The 14,573-nt window shown below is 47.1% G+C and overlaps 2 long non-coding RNA genes across 3 annotated transcripts in view; both read right to left on the reverse strand.

The window, feature by feature from the left end:
- Positions 1–1,257: 1,257 nt before the first annotated feature.
- LOC121673331 lies at positions 1,258–6,144 on the reverse strand. Its single transcript, XR_006019181.1, has 2 exons — positions 4,707–6,144; positions 1,258–4,597 (listed from the first exon to the last, which is right to left on the reverse strand). It is a non-coding gene; the product is annotated as an uncharacterized LOC121673331 (long non-coding RNA).
- Positions 6,145–13,320: 7,176 nt separating this feature from the next.
- Positions 13,321–14,573, reverse strand: part of LOC121673337 — a 32,813-nt gene continuing 31,560 nt past the window's right edge. For both annotated transcript variants that reach the window (XR_006019182.1, XR_006019183.1), the window contains exon 4: positions 13,321–14,458. This is a non-coding gene — a long non-coding RNA (uncharacterized LOC121673337). The remainder of the gene's footprint in view (positions 14,459–14,573) is intronic.

The following is a 14,573-nucleotide window of genomic DNA, read 5'->3' on the forward strand; positions in this document are numbered from 1 at the left end:
CAATAACATGACCGCTATTCTTTCTACTTTTTTTTCCCCTGCATTTTCCCTTCCTGCTGTTTGGGGGTTTAAACAGCCTTGATTTTCTGTGGCTGACAACACACCCCATATGCTATTTATCTTGTCAAAATTCTCTCCCTCTGCCCTCAGCTCCCATTTTGTTCTCATTAATAGTGATTATGAAAAATGGGGCTAAATACTTACTTTCACATGATTTATCCAAATGTTGAACTGCGTAATTGGAGAAGCTAAGACATTATCCCTTCAGATTCTGTCAAGACTCAATTTCTGCATTCGATTTAATTTTGAGACTCATGACCCTTAACAGTACATGTATTTATTGCCTTTATGGTGGCTCGGCTGTACAATATATCTATCAATCAGAGGCAGGAAGCTGCATATTATTTATAAGGATTTCAATAGTCAGTGTTTTTAAGAACACTTGTCCTTATTAACACTGGGCCCCTAGATACAACAAAATTGAAAGTCAGCTGGAAGGAATGCCCTTATAATGAAGATATTTAATAACTGGCATCACACTCTGATTTTCTTTTTGGTGACAGAAGTGACGCATGAGCAAAGGCAGGGGAGCGCTTTGTGCTGCAAAAACCTCGCCTGCCCCTTCCAGGGCCAGATCCCTTCCACTTCCCACTGGAAATGGCTCATGTCTGAAAGGCACTGGTGTGCAGGCATCTCAGATTTGGTGCTGCCTTCCTGAGCTCCCTCTCTACTGCGTGTGCACACACACACACACACACACACGGTGCTTACAGGAGCCGTGGCGCTGCCTCGCAGGGATTTGGTGCATCCCTCTCCCTTTTCTAATCCATCATTTCCACGCCTGTTTTTCACAAATTACTTTTGCCCAGCGTTGGCCCTGATGGCAGCTGAATGCAAATGCTTCTCTGCAGCCAAGGGCCTCCATTCTATGGATTGTCAACGTGCAACTTGGGTTGAAACCGCATCTCCTCGAGGCTTCGGAGCTGCTGTGAAGCACCAAAGCACCACAGAAACTCAACCCCACTGTTGCCAACAACACCACCCCACTGCCCAAATCAGCCCTGACACAGTGTTGAAATTGTTTATAAAACGAGTAATCAAGCTGCTAATATCTGCAAGCACCATTTTGGAAAAAAAGAAAAAGATAATAGAGCAACCATCAGGGAGTACAGTTAATGTATAAAACAATTACTGTAGTCAGATGCTTAAGCAAGAGCCATAGTGGCAACAAAGGCATTACTGTACAGAGCAGCAGTGTACAATACAGAGGAGATTTTATTTGTGATGCCAGGATGGAAAAGAAAAACTCTAAGAGGAAGCTGAGACATTTATCACCAAATTTTCACCAGCAGCTTCTTTCCTTGGCGTGAAACCTGCTAACACACGTGTGCACGCACACACATATATCTGCACACAAATACAGCTTTAACTTAGTATTACTTCTTGTAGAAATTAATGCAATTATTTAAAGCACACTTATTTGCTGCCAACTAGCTCATGTCAGCAGCCATATCTCTTTTAAATGCTATATTATACAATAGTAGCAGTTTCAAATCCTAACAGCAGTAATCAGCCAGGAGAGCTTTGGTTCAAGTGGGCCTTTTAAACAAAAGCTTCCCTGTCCCATTTTTGATAAGGATCTGACTGCTAATCTTTTATTTTGCAGCCAGACAGGGTCTTGGGCACGGCTCTTCCCTCCTTGTGAGACTCTTGCAGGGAACAATAAGAATATTGATTTTTGTTTTTAGACTCGTAACACCACAGTGATTTTTCCCCACTATATTTTCTCCAGCATTCAGTGGGTTTTGCTCAGCTTTAATTGCTACAAAGCTCTCCTATTTTCTGTTGTTAGCACTAAATCCGTGCCCTGGTCTCCGCCACACGGCAGCGGTTGGGACATTTTATTGTCTCTTTAATCCCAAATCTTCTGCTGTGCATCTTCCTCTGCAAGCAGGAAAAACTGCCTGAAGAACCCCAAAGTACAAACAAAAACCATCAAGGATATAAAGAAAAGCGCTGGCTGGGATATCCTGGTTAAATATCTGTGGAGCAGGAGCTGTTTGCTGGGAGAGGGGTGCTGGGAAGGAATTTTGCTGGTTTTAGTTTAAGGATGAAAGTGATAGTGGAATTACCTAAAACAGCTTAACTGGAGTGCTTTGGGTTTATTCAGAAAAGTTTCTGTCTATGCAGCCAATGTTGTCACCAATAATTTTTTTCTTAAACCTCTCCTTTTAGATATCCCAATTTTCCATTAATGAAATATTTTTCCCTGTAGTGAACACCTTTTTAATGTGTACAGGATATTTTAGTGCTTTCCCTGCCTTCAATTTCAAAAAGTTAATAAACAGTCAAAATTCAAAATACTTTTATCCACTTTAACAACAACATTATCACTCTAGTTTTGGGTTTATGCTATAATCTGCATATTAGTAGAACTCAAAGCCAGCAAAACTGTATCTCCATTTAAATAAATGAAGAGATTGATGCACTTTGCAATTCCTTCTGGTTGAATTGTAGATGGAGCAAAGACAAAAAACAATACTCAGGTCATCAAGAACTTTACATTAAAACTTGGTTTCACATTGTTCCAAATTCTAACTACTTTTAACCCAAATTTTAAACAGAAAAAATGCACTCATTTCTAAGAATAAGGTTAATGAAAATCAGAAAGTTTAGTCCAGCAAATAACTATTTTTGGAGCCTGTCTCATAGCACTTTCTGGGTATTTTCCCCTCACATTGGGATTTGCAAAGGGCTGTGTCCTCTTCCCCATGAACTTTGCATTTATCCATTCCTTTAGTGCTCTCTGGCTCCTGTGGGAAATCTCTTTAGTGCTGGAAATCCTGAGGTTAACTAGCTGCAATTGATATTTATTTATTAAAAGCGTCGGCTGGTCTGGAGGCTGAGCAAGGGTGAGTTTCTCATCCAGGAGATCCAGGGATTTACCTGGGGGAACAAAATCAGCCGAGCCCAAAGGGTCCCATCCATCCCTGGGTGATTCACCAGGATCATTTGATGCATCAGGGATGCAGGAGACCTCATCCCCTCACCCCAGTGTCCTTCACTGCACTGACCGCCAAGTCCTGGTTGTTATTATTAAGGATTTTTAAATTCTATCGCTTGCCTTTTTTACGGCCAGGCAGTCACCTGTCAGCATCAATTACGGGAGTTAATATTGACGTCCTCTTAAAAGAGGTTTAAATATTAAAGTGAAAAGGGACTTGCTCTGGGCTTCATCGCTTTGTGGTGCTCGTCAATAAAACCTGAACTTGCAGAACAGTTGTCACAGCGATTTTTTATGTCTCGCGCTGACGCGATGCCTGAGTGGCAAACGTCGCTGGAATCTTTCAAATGAGCAAACTGCACTTATTAATTATGGTAATAATGACGACTTCACAGAGCTGCTCTGAGGGACACGATAGCTGAAACTTGCTCCCTGCAAAAGGGGCAGCACAGGAGCTGTTGTCTTTGTCGTTTTTAGAGGCTTTAATGCAGGAAAAAATCATCCTCTGCTTCTGGGGAAACAACCGTTCACACACACAAACCCCAACCCTCAAAATGCATATCTTTATTTTAACCACCATGGTATTTATTGATTTCCCCTGCAATTATGCAGTGCTGTATTTATTTGCAGCAGGGCTCTGCTGTGCCATATATTAAACCTCCCTTCCTCCAGTGGTGGCTCTTTAGAAAAATGCTTCTGATTTCCCCTCAGAGTATGAGGTCAATAGGCCATAACTTATGATTTTGAACCTATAGCCAGACCTAATTTATGGATCATTTCTGGTTTCTGGTGTTTAACTGTTTCTGGGAGAGGGTTTCATCAGAGAGAAGGAGCAGATCCTTGAGCACAGCTGAGATCCAGACCTATGGACTGTAGGAAAACTCAGGGCAATGCTACAGCTAATTCAGACCTGCTTCTCTATAAATTATGTATAGTTCTTCTGAAAAATGTTTGTATTTCCTAATACAGCACTAGATTGTCTCACTAAAACAAGGGAAATGTTGTTAAGAAAGAAAATTCTCACGTATCAGAAATTAATTTCAATTTGCTAAGCACAGAATGCATTTAATTCTCAAATTTTGTTTATCGGGCTAATATTGACAAAATATGGATTTGCTTTTCTGACTCCACAACTTTGGCAATGTTTGCCATGGGCATAAGGTGAAGGTTTTACATTAGAATATGTAAACATTAAAAAGAAATAATCTCCTGGTCTCTGGCACAATCAGGTTTGCGTGTGCTGGGACATCAGGGCGATGCTGCAGCGGGCAGGATCACAACGGGGTGGGTGAACTGGGGTTCACACGCTGTTTGCTCTGACTCCAGCTGGCTCAGGGAGCTCAGGAAAGGGCTGATCCCCAATTCCAGCAGATTTTGGATCAGGCACAGAGAAAGCTGGGTGCATAAATGGGGCCAGCACAGGCTGCCTGTACAGAGGGGAGCACTGGGAGCTGTCCAGGCTGGGGCCGTGGCACTCTGCATGCATCAGTTCATTTTTGACTTAACTGCATGAGCAGCTTCTGGGAGTGATCCCCTTGTGCTTTCCATCACCAAAACCATCTGCTAGAGTTGTGCCTGGAATCGCCTGGTCCTCTGGAGGCAGCAGGGAGGGAAAAAAAAAAAAAAAAAAGAAAAGGCAAAGTGAAATCCTTCCCTGGAAAGAAGAAGTAAAATAATTAATTAAATAAATAAAAGGTTTAACCTGTTTGATCCCGAATGAAGTTTTTGCAGCCCCAGAGCAGGTCAGAGGGGGCTCGGTTGGATTCATCCTTCAAGAGCTCGCTGATGGTACCGGGTGCCCGGAGGTTTGCCAGGTGCCTGGAGAGCGTGTGGAACATGCCAGGGAACAAATAAATGGTGGAGTCAAAAGCTCCTGATGAGGGTCGGATGTGAACCGGTGCCAGGCGCACTCAGCAGCCGCTCTGCAGCCCCGGCTGCGTCAGCACCGAGCTTGCCACGACAACCCTCAGCTCTGCACAGCCAGGCACGTGGGAGCTCAGGAAACCCGGCAGGAAAAATGCCATGGGAAGTGCGGGCTGGGGGCTGAGCTGCTCCTCTCACCCCCGGCTGCACACACGGAGCGAGTGCGTGAGTGCTCATACCCACGGCAGGCTCTGCCCCTGCAGCGGCACCCAGGCACCACGGGGTGACTTGGAAACGAACCCACAGCCTTTAATTCTGGATTTATGGCTGCGACTGATCCTAAGCTAACCTTTTGCCATTACAGTGCCTGAATGCAACTTTGGGGATTAATAAATGGGAAAAGTCGAGACCTTAACTGTCAGGAATATAGTAGATGTGCCCGGCACTAAAACCAACAGCCATAAACCATGGAGGAGCTCACTTCACCTAAAGGAAAACCAGCTTCCTGGTGGATAGGGTTAACAGCATCCAGCCACAGTGCCAAGAGACACAGCCGTGGCTCCAGGCTCCAGCATCTGCCTTGCAGGAGCCCAAGGAGTTAAACCCAAGCAAACCTCCTCATGCGTTTTATGTCACAACTCCCCCTTTTTTGTCTGTGTGTGTGTGTGACCAAGCCAAGTTCTTTTTTAGCTCTACCCTTTTGAAAACTGCTGGTTACAGATAAATTAAAATGCCAGAACTGAAATTGCCCACGTTAGCCCCTAAGGGAGCCTGCACTGTCATCTTTCATTAGATGCTGATAGACCAAAAGCCCAAGGCAAAGTGAAAGCTGGTTCCTAAGAAAGGGCTGGGAGCCAGGAGCTGCATCTCTCTGCTGTAATCTTGCATCTCTGTCCTTTTAAGTTTAAGCTGAGCAATGCTTTCTTGGACATGTCTGTTTTCATACTGCAAATTTCAGTCTTAAAATCAACAGCAAATATGAACAGGGTAATCCACAGAGTCCTAAATTGTCAAGACAAGCCAGTGCATTTTCTCAGAGCAATCTGATGGTTTTGTCTGGTGTCAGCCCTTACATCCTCCAGTGCAGATGATATGTTTGGACGGTTTAATAAAGAGCCGTTTAGAAATGTGACTCTTATTAAATAATAGAACCACAGAATCTTTCAGTGACAAAGCTGGTATTTTCCCCCATGCTTCTCCCATCCCTTTTCAGGAGGGGTAGTGTCTTAGTGGGCTTTCTGGGGTGCAACACAGAGGTGAAGTGGTCTAGTCTCAAAAAAAATATCAAAGTCTGCAATTATGCCTGCACAAGGAGCTTAATAAACCATAAAGGCCAGTGGCCTTCCAGCATCCTTTCACTTCGTGTTTGCATTAGAGACGTGCTATGACTTAGAAAAACGGGACTTGTCCAGGGTGTGCACAGGCACTGGGCAGTGGGCAGAAGCATCCAAAAGGAGAAACAGCCCAAATCCAATCCCTTATGAGCAACTGCAACTGCATTTTGCTGTTGTGCCCAAAGGATAAAAGCTTCCTCATTTTCCCAGGGGCAGTGAATGGATGAGGATGCTCTTGGACACCATCCTTGTGCCACCTTATCCTTACAAAATCCTGCTGAGGGAATCAAACTGGGAAGCCATACTGGGGTGCCCAGCAGCTGTAACCTTTGGATTTCCAGACACCATGAAGTTCAATAGCAGGTAGCTGAATATGGTGTGTTTCAAGGCATGCAAAAGTGTTGAAAGCCTGGAGAAGCCGGCTCAGTTGGTTTTGCTCATCTGTCGCTCTAGGCAGTGAAATAATTTACTCCATTTCCATCCACCTTCTTCTCTTTATTTGTATTGAGTTATGATGGGGAAACGAGCTGCCTTAGATGTTGCTTACTTTCCTGGAGTCAGCAAGGCTTTAGTTTTCAGACCATTATATCTCTGCGCTCCTAATCTCAGTGGGTTTTTTTTTTTTCCTAGCTGCTCCTGAATTAATTTTTATTCTGTGTATACAATACAAAGCAAACATCCACCCAGCAAAGTCCAGCTTTTCTCTCTGCGGCAGGCAGGCCACCTCACCGCATGACACCCGCAGTTGATTGAGTGGAGGAAACCAGGACACAAAGTAAAGAAAACTGCAAAATATATTGTTCCAAAAGTTATTGGGCAAGGCCGTGGGGAATGAGTTTCCATTGCACTACAACTCCAGGGGAGGCAATAATAATGAGCTGCACTTGGCAAAAGTAAATACCTCCATGGAGGTGCACAGGGCTTGGGCTGCTGCACTGTGTCAGCGCTGTGAGCTGGACCCCTCGTGATTGTGAAGGGAGGGGAACGATTTTGGCTCTATTTCTGGTGAGTTTCTGCTGTATGAGAGCACTTCAGTGGAAGGCATTGTGGTAGGGATGGTATGAGAGGTCTTAGCGAGGACAAACATTCCCGCAATGCAATAATTTGGCATTTAAATTATAAATTTTCTTTCTGCATCCTGAAGACTTTCTCCAATATACAAGGAGAAAGGTACTGCCATGGGCTTCATGGACAGCACTGCCATGGCTCTGCCTGCCCAATTTCACTCCTCCTCACTTTTTAAATAAATGTATACTCGTATGCTGCAGATCAAGTCTGTTGCCAGGGGCTCTCATTTGGGATAAAGCAGGGGATTAATTTCGCATACATGATCCAAATATAATCAGAAGAGTGAAAAGAAGCAGATCAGACTTTGGGTCTCATTATGGTCACTTCTCCTGACTGCATAATTTTGGTCTTCATCTGGAGGGGTGGTGAAGGGTGTATGTGCACCCAGCAAGCCTTTGGGATGCCCAGCAAGGATGCAGCCCCATTTCCTTGCCTGGGTCCTCTGACCCTCTGGCATCCACTGTACATGGAAAGGCCATGGCATTAGACCAGCCAAGCCTCCAGCACTTTCCAACAGGTGCCTGGGAAAAGCCACCAGGCAGTGATGGTCCTGACAAGGTGCACATCAGTGTGCAGAGGTGGGTGCTGCAAAGAACCCTCTTTGGCCGTGGAGCAAAGCTGTGGGGTTGCCAGAGGGCAAATTTGGTCTAAAATCAGAAACACCATTTAGTTTCCTGCCTTATAAAAGAGGGTAATCACACTCCCTTTACATGGGTATCATGCTGTTTAATTAGTAAATGATTAATTTGCTAATGATTTCCCTGGCATGGAAAGCGCTACTGAACAGCTTCTTTTCCCAGCCATGGCAATCTGTGGCAGAAGGGAGGGACATCTGCACCTTCTCAGGCCTGTTTGGTTACTCCCCCATTCCTCCACTGCTCTGCCCAGATCTCTGCACTGGGTAGATGCAGCTCTGGGACCCCATTCCTGCAGCACCTCTGCAGTGAGGCAGGAAAGTTCTTTGTGAGCTGAGCCACAACATTGCTCTCCAGCAAGCAAAAAGAAATGTTTTCTCAGAGATGGACAAGAGCTGGGAACTGAGGACCATCTCTTCTGGCAGCCCCCCTTGTGCCTTGCTCAGAGCCACCTGCAGAAGAGACATGTTTGCATGGCAAACTCAGACATAAAACATGTTGTTCTGCTCTGTAAACACTCAAATGTCTCAAATTCTGTTTTATTCACAGTTTCAGCAAACGAGATTATCGGTGAAAGGAGAAGGAAGCAGAAGTGAATTGCAGCCTTGCTTAGGAAAAGGGAGAGAGACTAATTTAAGCCAATTTCTCCAATCAAGAAGAAAGGCTGTTTGAAAAACAGATCAAAACGAGAGTGGTTTCCTTGCAGAAGGAGTTTATCAGAATGGCATTTTCCACAAAAAGGGCTTGAGATGGACCTTGAGAAGGCTGGGGCTGATCCTCAGAGCAGTTTGCACCTTTGCAGCACACTCTGCAGCGTTCCCATTCCCTGGCGTGGCTGTTTCTCCACGTTCCTCTGGCTCCCAGGGGGTTATTCTGCCACAGAGACAGATAAAAAGCCCCAGAAAGTCTTCCCTTTTCCTGCTCCAAAGCTTCCCTGACCAAGATGAATATGTACCCTGGCCTCTGGGAGCACCCCAGGTTTCAAGCAGAGACAGGGCTCATGCCTGTCCTCTGCTGTGGGTCCTGCCCTTTTAATTCTTGTGAGCAGCTTATCTGCCTTTCCTTTATGTCAATTCTCTCCTTCCTTCCTCAGGATTTTCTCCTTACCCTTATCTTCCTGCCATCCTTTTCCCCAGCCCAGCTAAGCCTCCCTTGGGAGGGGCTGCCCCTTTTACAGCTTTTTGCCTGAAGCCACATATCTCCTAAGCAAGTGCTTTTTTGAGGGCTCTTGACATTAAAAACTCCAGTTTTGAAGCTTAATGGGGAAGTATAACTGTGACATCAGCATTGTGGCACCAGGAAAAAACCCACTGCAAATGTGAGCAGAGCTGGACCCCGCGCATCTTGAGTGGCTTCCTGTTCCTTAGGAAAGCTTGGCACAAAAATGCACTGCCTTTTGTGTGCAAAGCCGTGCACTCAGCCCTGCAAACTGGTGAGATCGGCTTAAAAATAACGATGTTTTAAAATAGAGTAAAATGCATTTTGGGCAACTTTCATATGCTCCTTGGCTTTGGAGTCGTTTTTGGTTTGGCCCTGGGGACCACTTCAATCCCATTTCCAAGTTCTTCTCTGTACCCTGAAGGGCCAGACATCTACTTGAAGAAATCAAATCAAATCTGAGATTGCCTGAAACCCCACAAAAATACTGATGCTTTTAAAACCAAACAAAATCTTCACTCCAAATGGAAGCTGGGTCCAGCCTGACAACAGAAATCACAAGTTGGCACTGCAGCCCTCCCAGCGAGGCATCCTGGCTGATTAGTGCTGCTGCCTCATTAACATGCATACCGTAATCTCATTTGCTCCAGGACTGCTTTGATGTTAATTCCAGCGTTTTGGTGCAGTGTGGTGCTGCACTCTGTGTTTCCAGGCTAGCATTCCTCTCTTCTGCAGCCCAAGCCTTTTCTTTTTTGTGAGTCTGTCCTTGCTGTGGCCACTAAAGCACTGGCCACCTTCATCCTCCCAGCCCTGTGGCTCTGCCCCGCACTTTCCAGCCTGGCCCCATACGGGTTGTGCTCTGCTTTCCATATCATTTTCTCTCCCTGTAATTTTCCAGCCATTTTTTCATGTATTTTTTCAAACTAAGAGCACCTTTTCCCCAACCCCTGTAACTCCTAGATAGGATATTCAACCATGACAGTTGTCCAGTTCGGGAACAAGAAGCCACTAAATGCTCTGAGGTAAATCCCACTGACCCCAAAGAGAAAATAAATGCACTGGTGCAGGATGGACAAGGCATAAGCAGATGTCCAGTGAGGTGGGGGACCAAAGTTTAATGGTCATTACAGGGAGCTGAGCTATCAAGAGAGCCAGACACACTGCCAGGGTTGTCTGGGGCTGGGCTAGAGGTTTTGTTCAGAGCAAGATGGAGACTTCACCTCTCCACAAAATCAATCACTTTCACACTTCTCCAATGTGGATTCCAGATATCCTGGGTATTTTTGATGGTGAGGGCTCAGAGCTGCCTCAAAACATGGGCAGGGCCAGAAAAATGAGGCTGCTTTATTGTCTGGGAGATCAATGGCTTTAATAATTAGCATCTTACTTACACATGATTTCTATACTCAATTTGAATCTTAATTAGAGATGGAGAGGGGGATTTAGAAATCCTGGTGTAGCTCACGAGTGTCTCCCGCCTCCTTGGAGGAGGAGACCCTGTGGTGAGACCTGTGACAAACCTGCTGCAGCGTCAGGGACCTCATCCTGCTGCTTCCTGGGGAGCATCCAGTCCCTCTGGAGAGGACATTGGAGCCAAGTCCCACAGCCAAGTCCTGTACACCCATAGAGCCCCAAAGCATAGCTCCAGCCTGCAAAGGGGAACACACCAGAGCTTGAGGCTGAGGCTAAGGGTGCTGCTCAGTCCTGGAGCTGCTCTGGATGGGGCTGAGGCTGAGGATGCTGCTCAAACCCAGAACTGTTCCAGATGGGGCTGGTGATGCTACTCAGCCCCAGCATCTGCCCAAAGTGCTCCGCAGCTGTAAAAATCCGCTGCAGTTTAGGACCAAGAAAGGGATGGAGGGGCCGTCAGTGCAGGCAGGCGGCTTTAAAGCTCAGCCTACATATCTTTACACAAGGACATGCATTAAAAAAATGCGAGGCATTTGAAGCCCACCATTTTAATTAAACTGATTTAACATCCGAGCTTGTGAGGGGCGCAGGGCTGGCAAGCACAAAGAAGCTGCACAATCACTTTGGCTCCATTGTTGACAGGCTTTTGCTCTCTGTTTGTACAATAACCTATTGAACTTTTCCAGACTGTAATTCAATACAGAATAGATCCTTGCAGGAGGCTTTTTTGGCAGGGAGCACTGAAGGCCTTGAATCAATTTCACTTTTCCAGCGTGGTTGTTTAATGTATTGATACCAGCTGGAAAAAAAAAAAAAAAAAAGGAAAAATAAAAAGGAATCAATGTTACTTTTATTTGTCCTGAGCTGAAGCCTTTTGGTTCTGTTCTTTGTGACACTGATACCATGCAGCGTGTGGCTATTGTCCCACCTTCGCCAGGAAAAGCAAAGGCTGTTAACGTGAAACAAGGCGGGTTTTTTGTCCGTAATACTTCCCGCTTTTGCAAAGGCTTAAAAGGTTTCGTAGGAAGAGAAAAGTCCAGCAATCCACCACTGCATGGCTTAGCTGGTTGTTCTGGTGATGCTGAGACAATGCTGCAGAACTGCTGGGACTCTGGGTGCGTGGCCAAGGCAGTGCTCCAGGTCAGGCGTCCCCCATCACTCGGGCTGAGTGATCACTCTGAGCACGGAGCCAGGGTTCCGCCAGCTCCTCTTTGGGGACCTGTTTTAAAAACAGCCCAGGGACCTCCTGCCATGCTCTGGCAGCACAGCTGGATCAGCCCTGTGAGGGACCTGTGCTGCATTGCCAGTGGGACACCTTCACCCTGGGCAGCATCACAGGAGTGTCTGTGCAGCCTTGGAGCGAGTGCCAGGGGAGAGGGAACATCAGCACGGCTCTGGCTGAGCTGGGGGTGGGCTGGCAGCACAGTGCAGCCCATCATCACCCTTCCATGCATCAGGATGAGGGGCGGGCAGGAGCTGGCCGATGCCCACAGTTCGGATTGCACGGCAGGAGCACGCCGGCTCCGGAGCAGGGGACGCGCAGCGCTCCAGAAGCACTCCCAAAAGACAGGGCTGTTAATTGTTACTTAAGCAATGAAGCTGTTTCAGATTGCCTGGGGTGAAGCAGCGGCGGTGGAAGGTGTCTCACTGCCAGAGTGAGAAGTGGCGTCGTTGGGGCCCCTCTTTACTGGGAAACTTTTACTGGGAGTGTGAAAGCAAGCTGGGGCCACTGGTGTGACCTGCGAGCACCTGGGAGAAAAAACAGAGAATCCAGCCCGAAGTGAGCATGCAGAGGGAAAACAAATCCCTCTGGGCTTGAGCCAAGCTTCCAGGCAAAACCAGGGAGCAGGACTGGGATGACTTAGATCTCCCTGGATTCCCAGGCATCCCTGCTGAGCCACTGTGCCTTTTCCAGCCCCAGAAGAGGAACCTTTCCCTGCCTTCCTCCCATCTCAGCCCTCCCCAGTCCATGCTTCCTGCGAGGCTCTGGCCTCCACCCCGTGTGACACAGATGTCTGTTCACCAGCAGAAGATTACACGTATGAACACACATGTAGAGGGAGGGGATCTGCTTGCTGACCATTACCAGTTTTCCTCGGAAAAGGAAAGGCTGGATTTCGCAAACCCTGAGTGATGTTAGAGCACACTGATTTACACTCTCAGGGGTTTTTTTCTGTTAGGATTTACCCCAAATGAAGAGGAGACTGATACTGCAGCAGTTAACTGCAGGAAACAGGAGGAGTGTTTTGAGTGGAGTTTCACTTGCTGAAGATCTGCCCTGAAGAGTTAGTCTTGGGTTTAGAAGGCAGATGCTGGAGGGCCAGACAGAGCTTTCTGCCCTGCAAGTTACCAGGGGTAGAGAGGGTAAAACACATCCCTAAAATAAATTTGTGTGCATGGCAAGGTGTCTGTTCCTCCCCCTGATTAGAAATTCAAGCTGTCTGATATTACTGTAGCGAGTCCTGACGAACGGAACTGGGAAACACAGTCACTGCTTATAATGAGGTACTGCAGTGTAAACCTAATCTTCATTTAGAGCAATTTCTGAAAGACAAAGAGAAATCCACCTGACGAGATGCCGCTGAACCGCGCGATGCACCTACAAATCAAAGCCCCACGTCCCAAAACTTAGCTGGGAAGGGGAAATAAATGGCAGGGGAGCGGCTGAGCAGGTGGAGGCCGCCTTGCAGGAGCATCCCTGGGCAGGATGGGGCCGGGAGGATGAAATGTGAGGAGCATCACAGCCCCCCCGGCTCACTCTGCCACGCACACGCGATGCACGCCTGACCCTCAGCATCCTCTCGCTCCCCTTCCTCCCCCCTCCACTTATAAATCAGAGCAGAATTAATTCAGGCGCCGCGTTTTATTTGATAAACGTCAAAATATGTAAATACCGGGCTCTCTTCCTACAGTCGCTAAAACAAATGGAAAACACATTTATTAGCATAGAGATGAGTTTAATCAAATCAGCGGCGAGTACAAATTAGCCACAGGAAACGTAATGAGCTGGGAATTAATTAGCAGCATAATGGTAATAACTTTGCCTGCTGATTGCCTTGCGGCCATGGCTCTCCCCCAGGGCTTTCCATGGGTTCTCCAACAGCTGATCTTTTCTGTTGCAGGAGCCCCTGAACTGGAACAGCATGGCCGACAGCTCCCGTGCAACAGACTGGAAGAGGGGAGGGAGACCGAGGGAGGGAGGGGGAAAAAAGCCAAGTGAAAGATCCACCGCCTTCACCTTCCTTCCTTTGCCCATCGCTCTCCCGGTTTGTTCTGCCAGGCTGAGGGCTCCCTGCGCTGTGTGGGGATGCCCTCATGGGTGGTGGGCTGGATGAGATATCTGGGTCACCTTCCCCACGTGAATGTTCCCTCCTGGGCCAAGCACATGGCACACTTCAGAGCAGCCACCTGCACCCCGGGCTTATTCCAGTTCACCCTGCTGCAGGGTGGGTAATGCTGGATCTGACTTGTCCAAAAATAAATACCCAGGCGGTTCCGGAGAGAGGCTGAAGTTGCCTCGGGAAGGGCAGGAGCAGGCTGACCCCGGAGACTCAGCTGGCTGTTTTGAGGAGCTGATGTTGCATGAGAAAGGGACAATTGGTGCTCCAGGGGCTTTGTAAAGTGCTGGGCTTGTAAATTAACTGTTTGACACCAACAGTGATGGAGAACAGTGGGGGGCAGGGGACGCATGGAAGGAAGGGGCAGTTTCTCTTGATTTATTTGTATTCCTCCTGCAATGCCTCTCCTCCTAACACCTGAGCAGTCCAAAACAACTTGCATAGAGCCTTCCGGTGCCGGAGCTAAAAGCACTTCATAAGCCTTAATGAATCAAGCTGTGCAACAGCCCTGCGAGGAATTATTATTCCCAATGGTGCGGGAAGGTAAAGGGAAAAATGCTCATGTTTGGGGGCCTCCATTTGGATGCTCCAGTCCATCCTCGTGCACCTCCTCACAGCAGCCTCCCAGGCAAGTGACTGAGGCAAAACCTGAGAAGTTAAAAAAAAATACATCTAAGTTAAAAAAATAAGCCAGACTGGGAAACACAGTGATTTCTGGATGGTGAAAAGTGGGAATCCTGCTTCCAGGTCTCTGGTACCTGCA

This window comes from Corvus kubaryi, unplaced genomic scaffold, assembly GCF_017639235.1.
Source record: "Corvus kubaryi isolate FWS band 111438036 unplaced genomic scaffold, C.kubaryi_AGA036_p1.0 134, whole genome shotgun sequence".
Classification (NCBI taxonomy): Eukaryota; Metazoa; Chordata; class Aves; order Passeriformes; family Corvidae; genus Corvus; species Corvus kubaryi.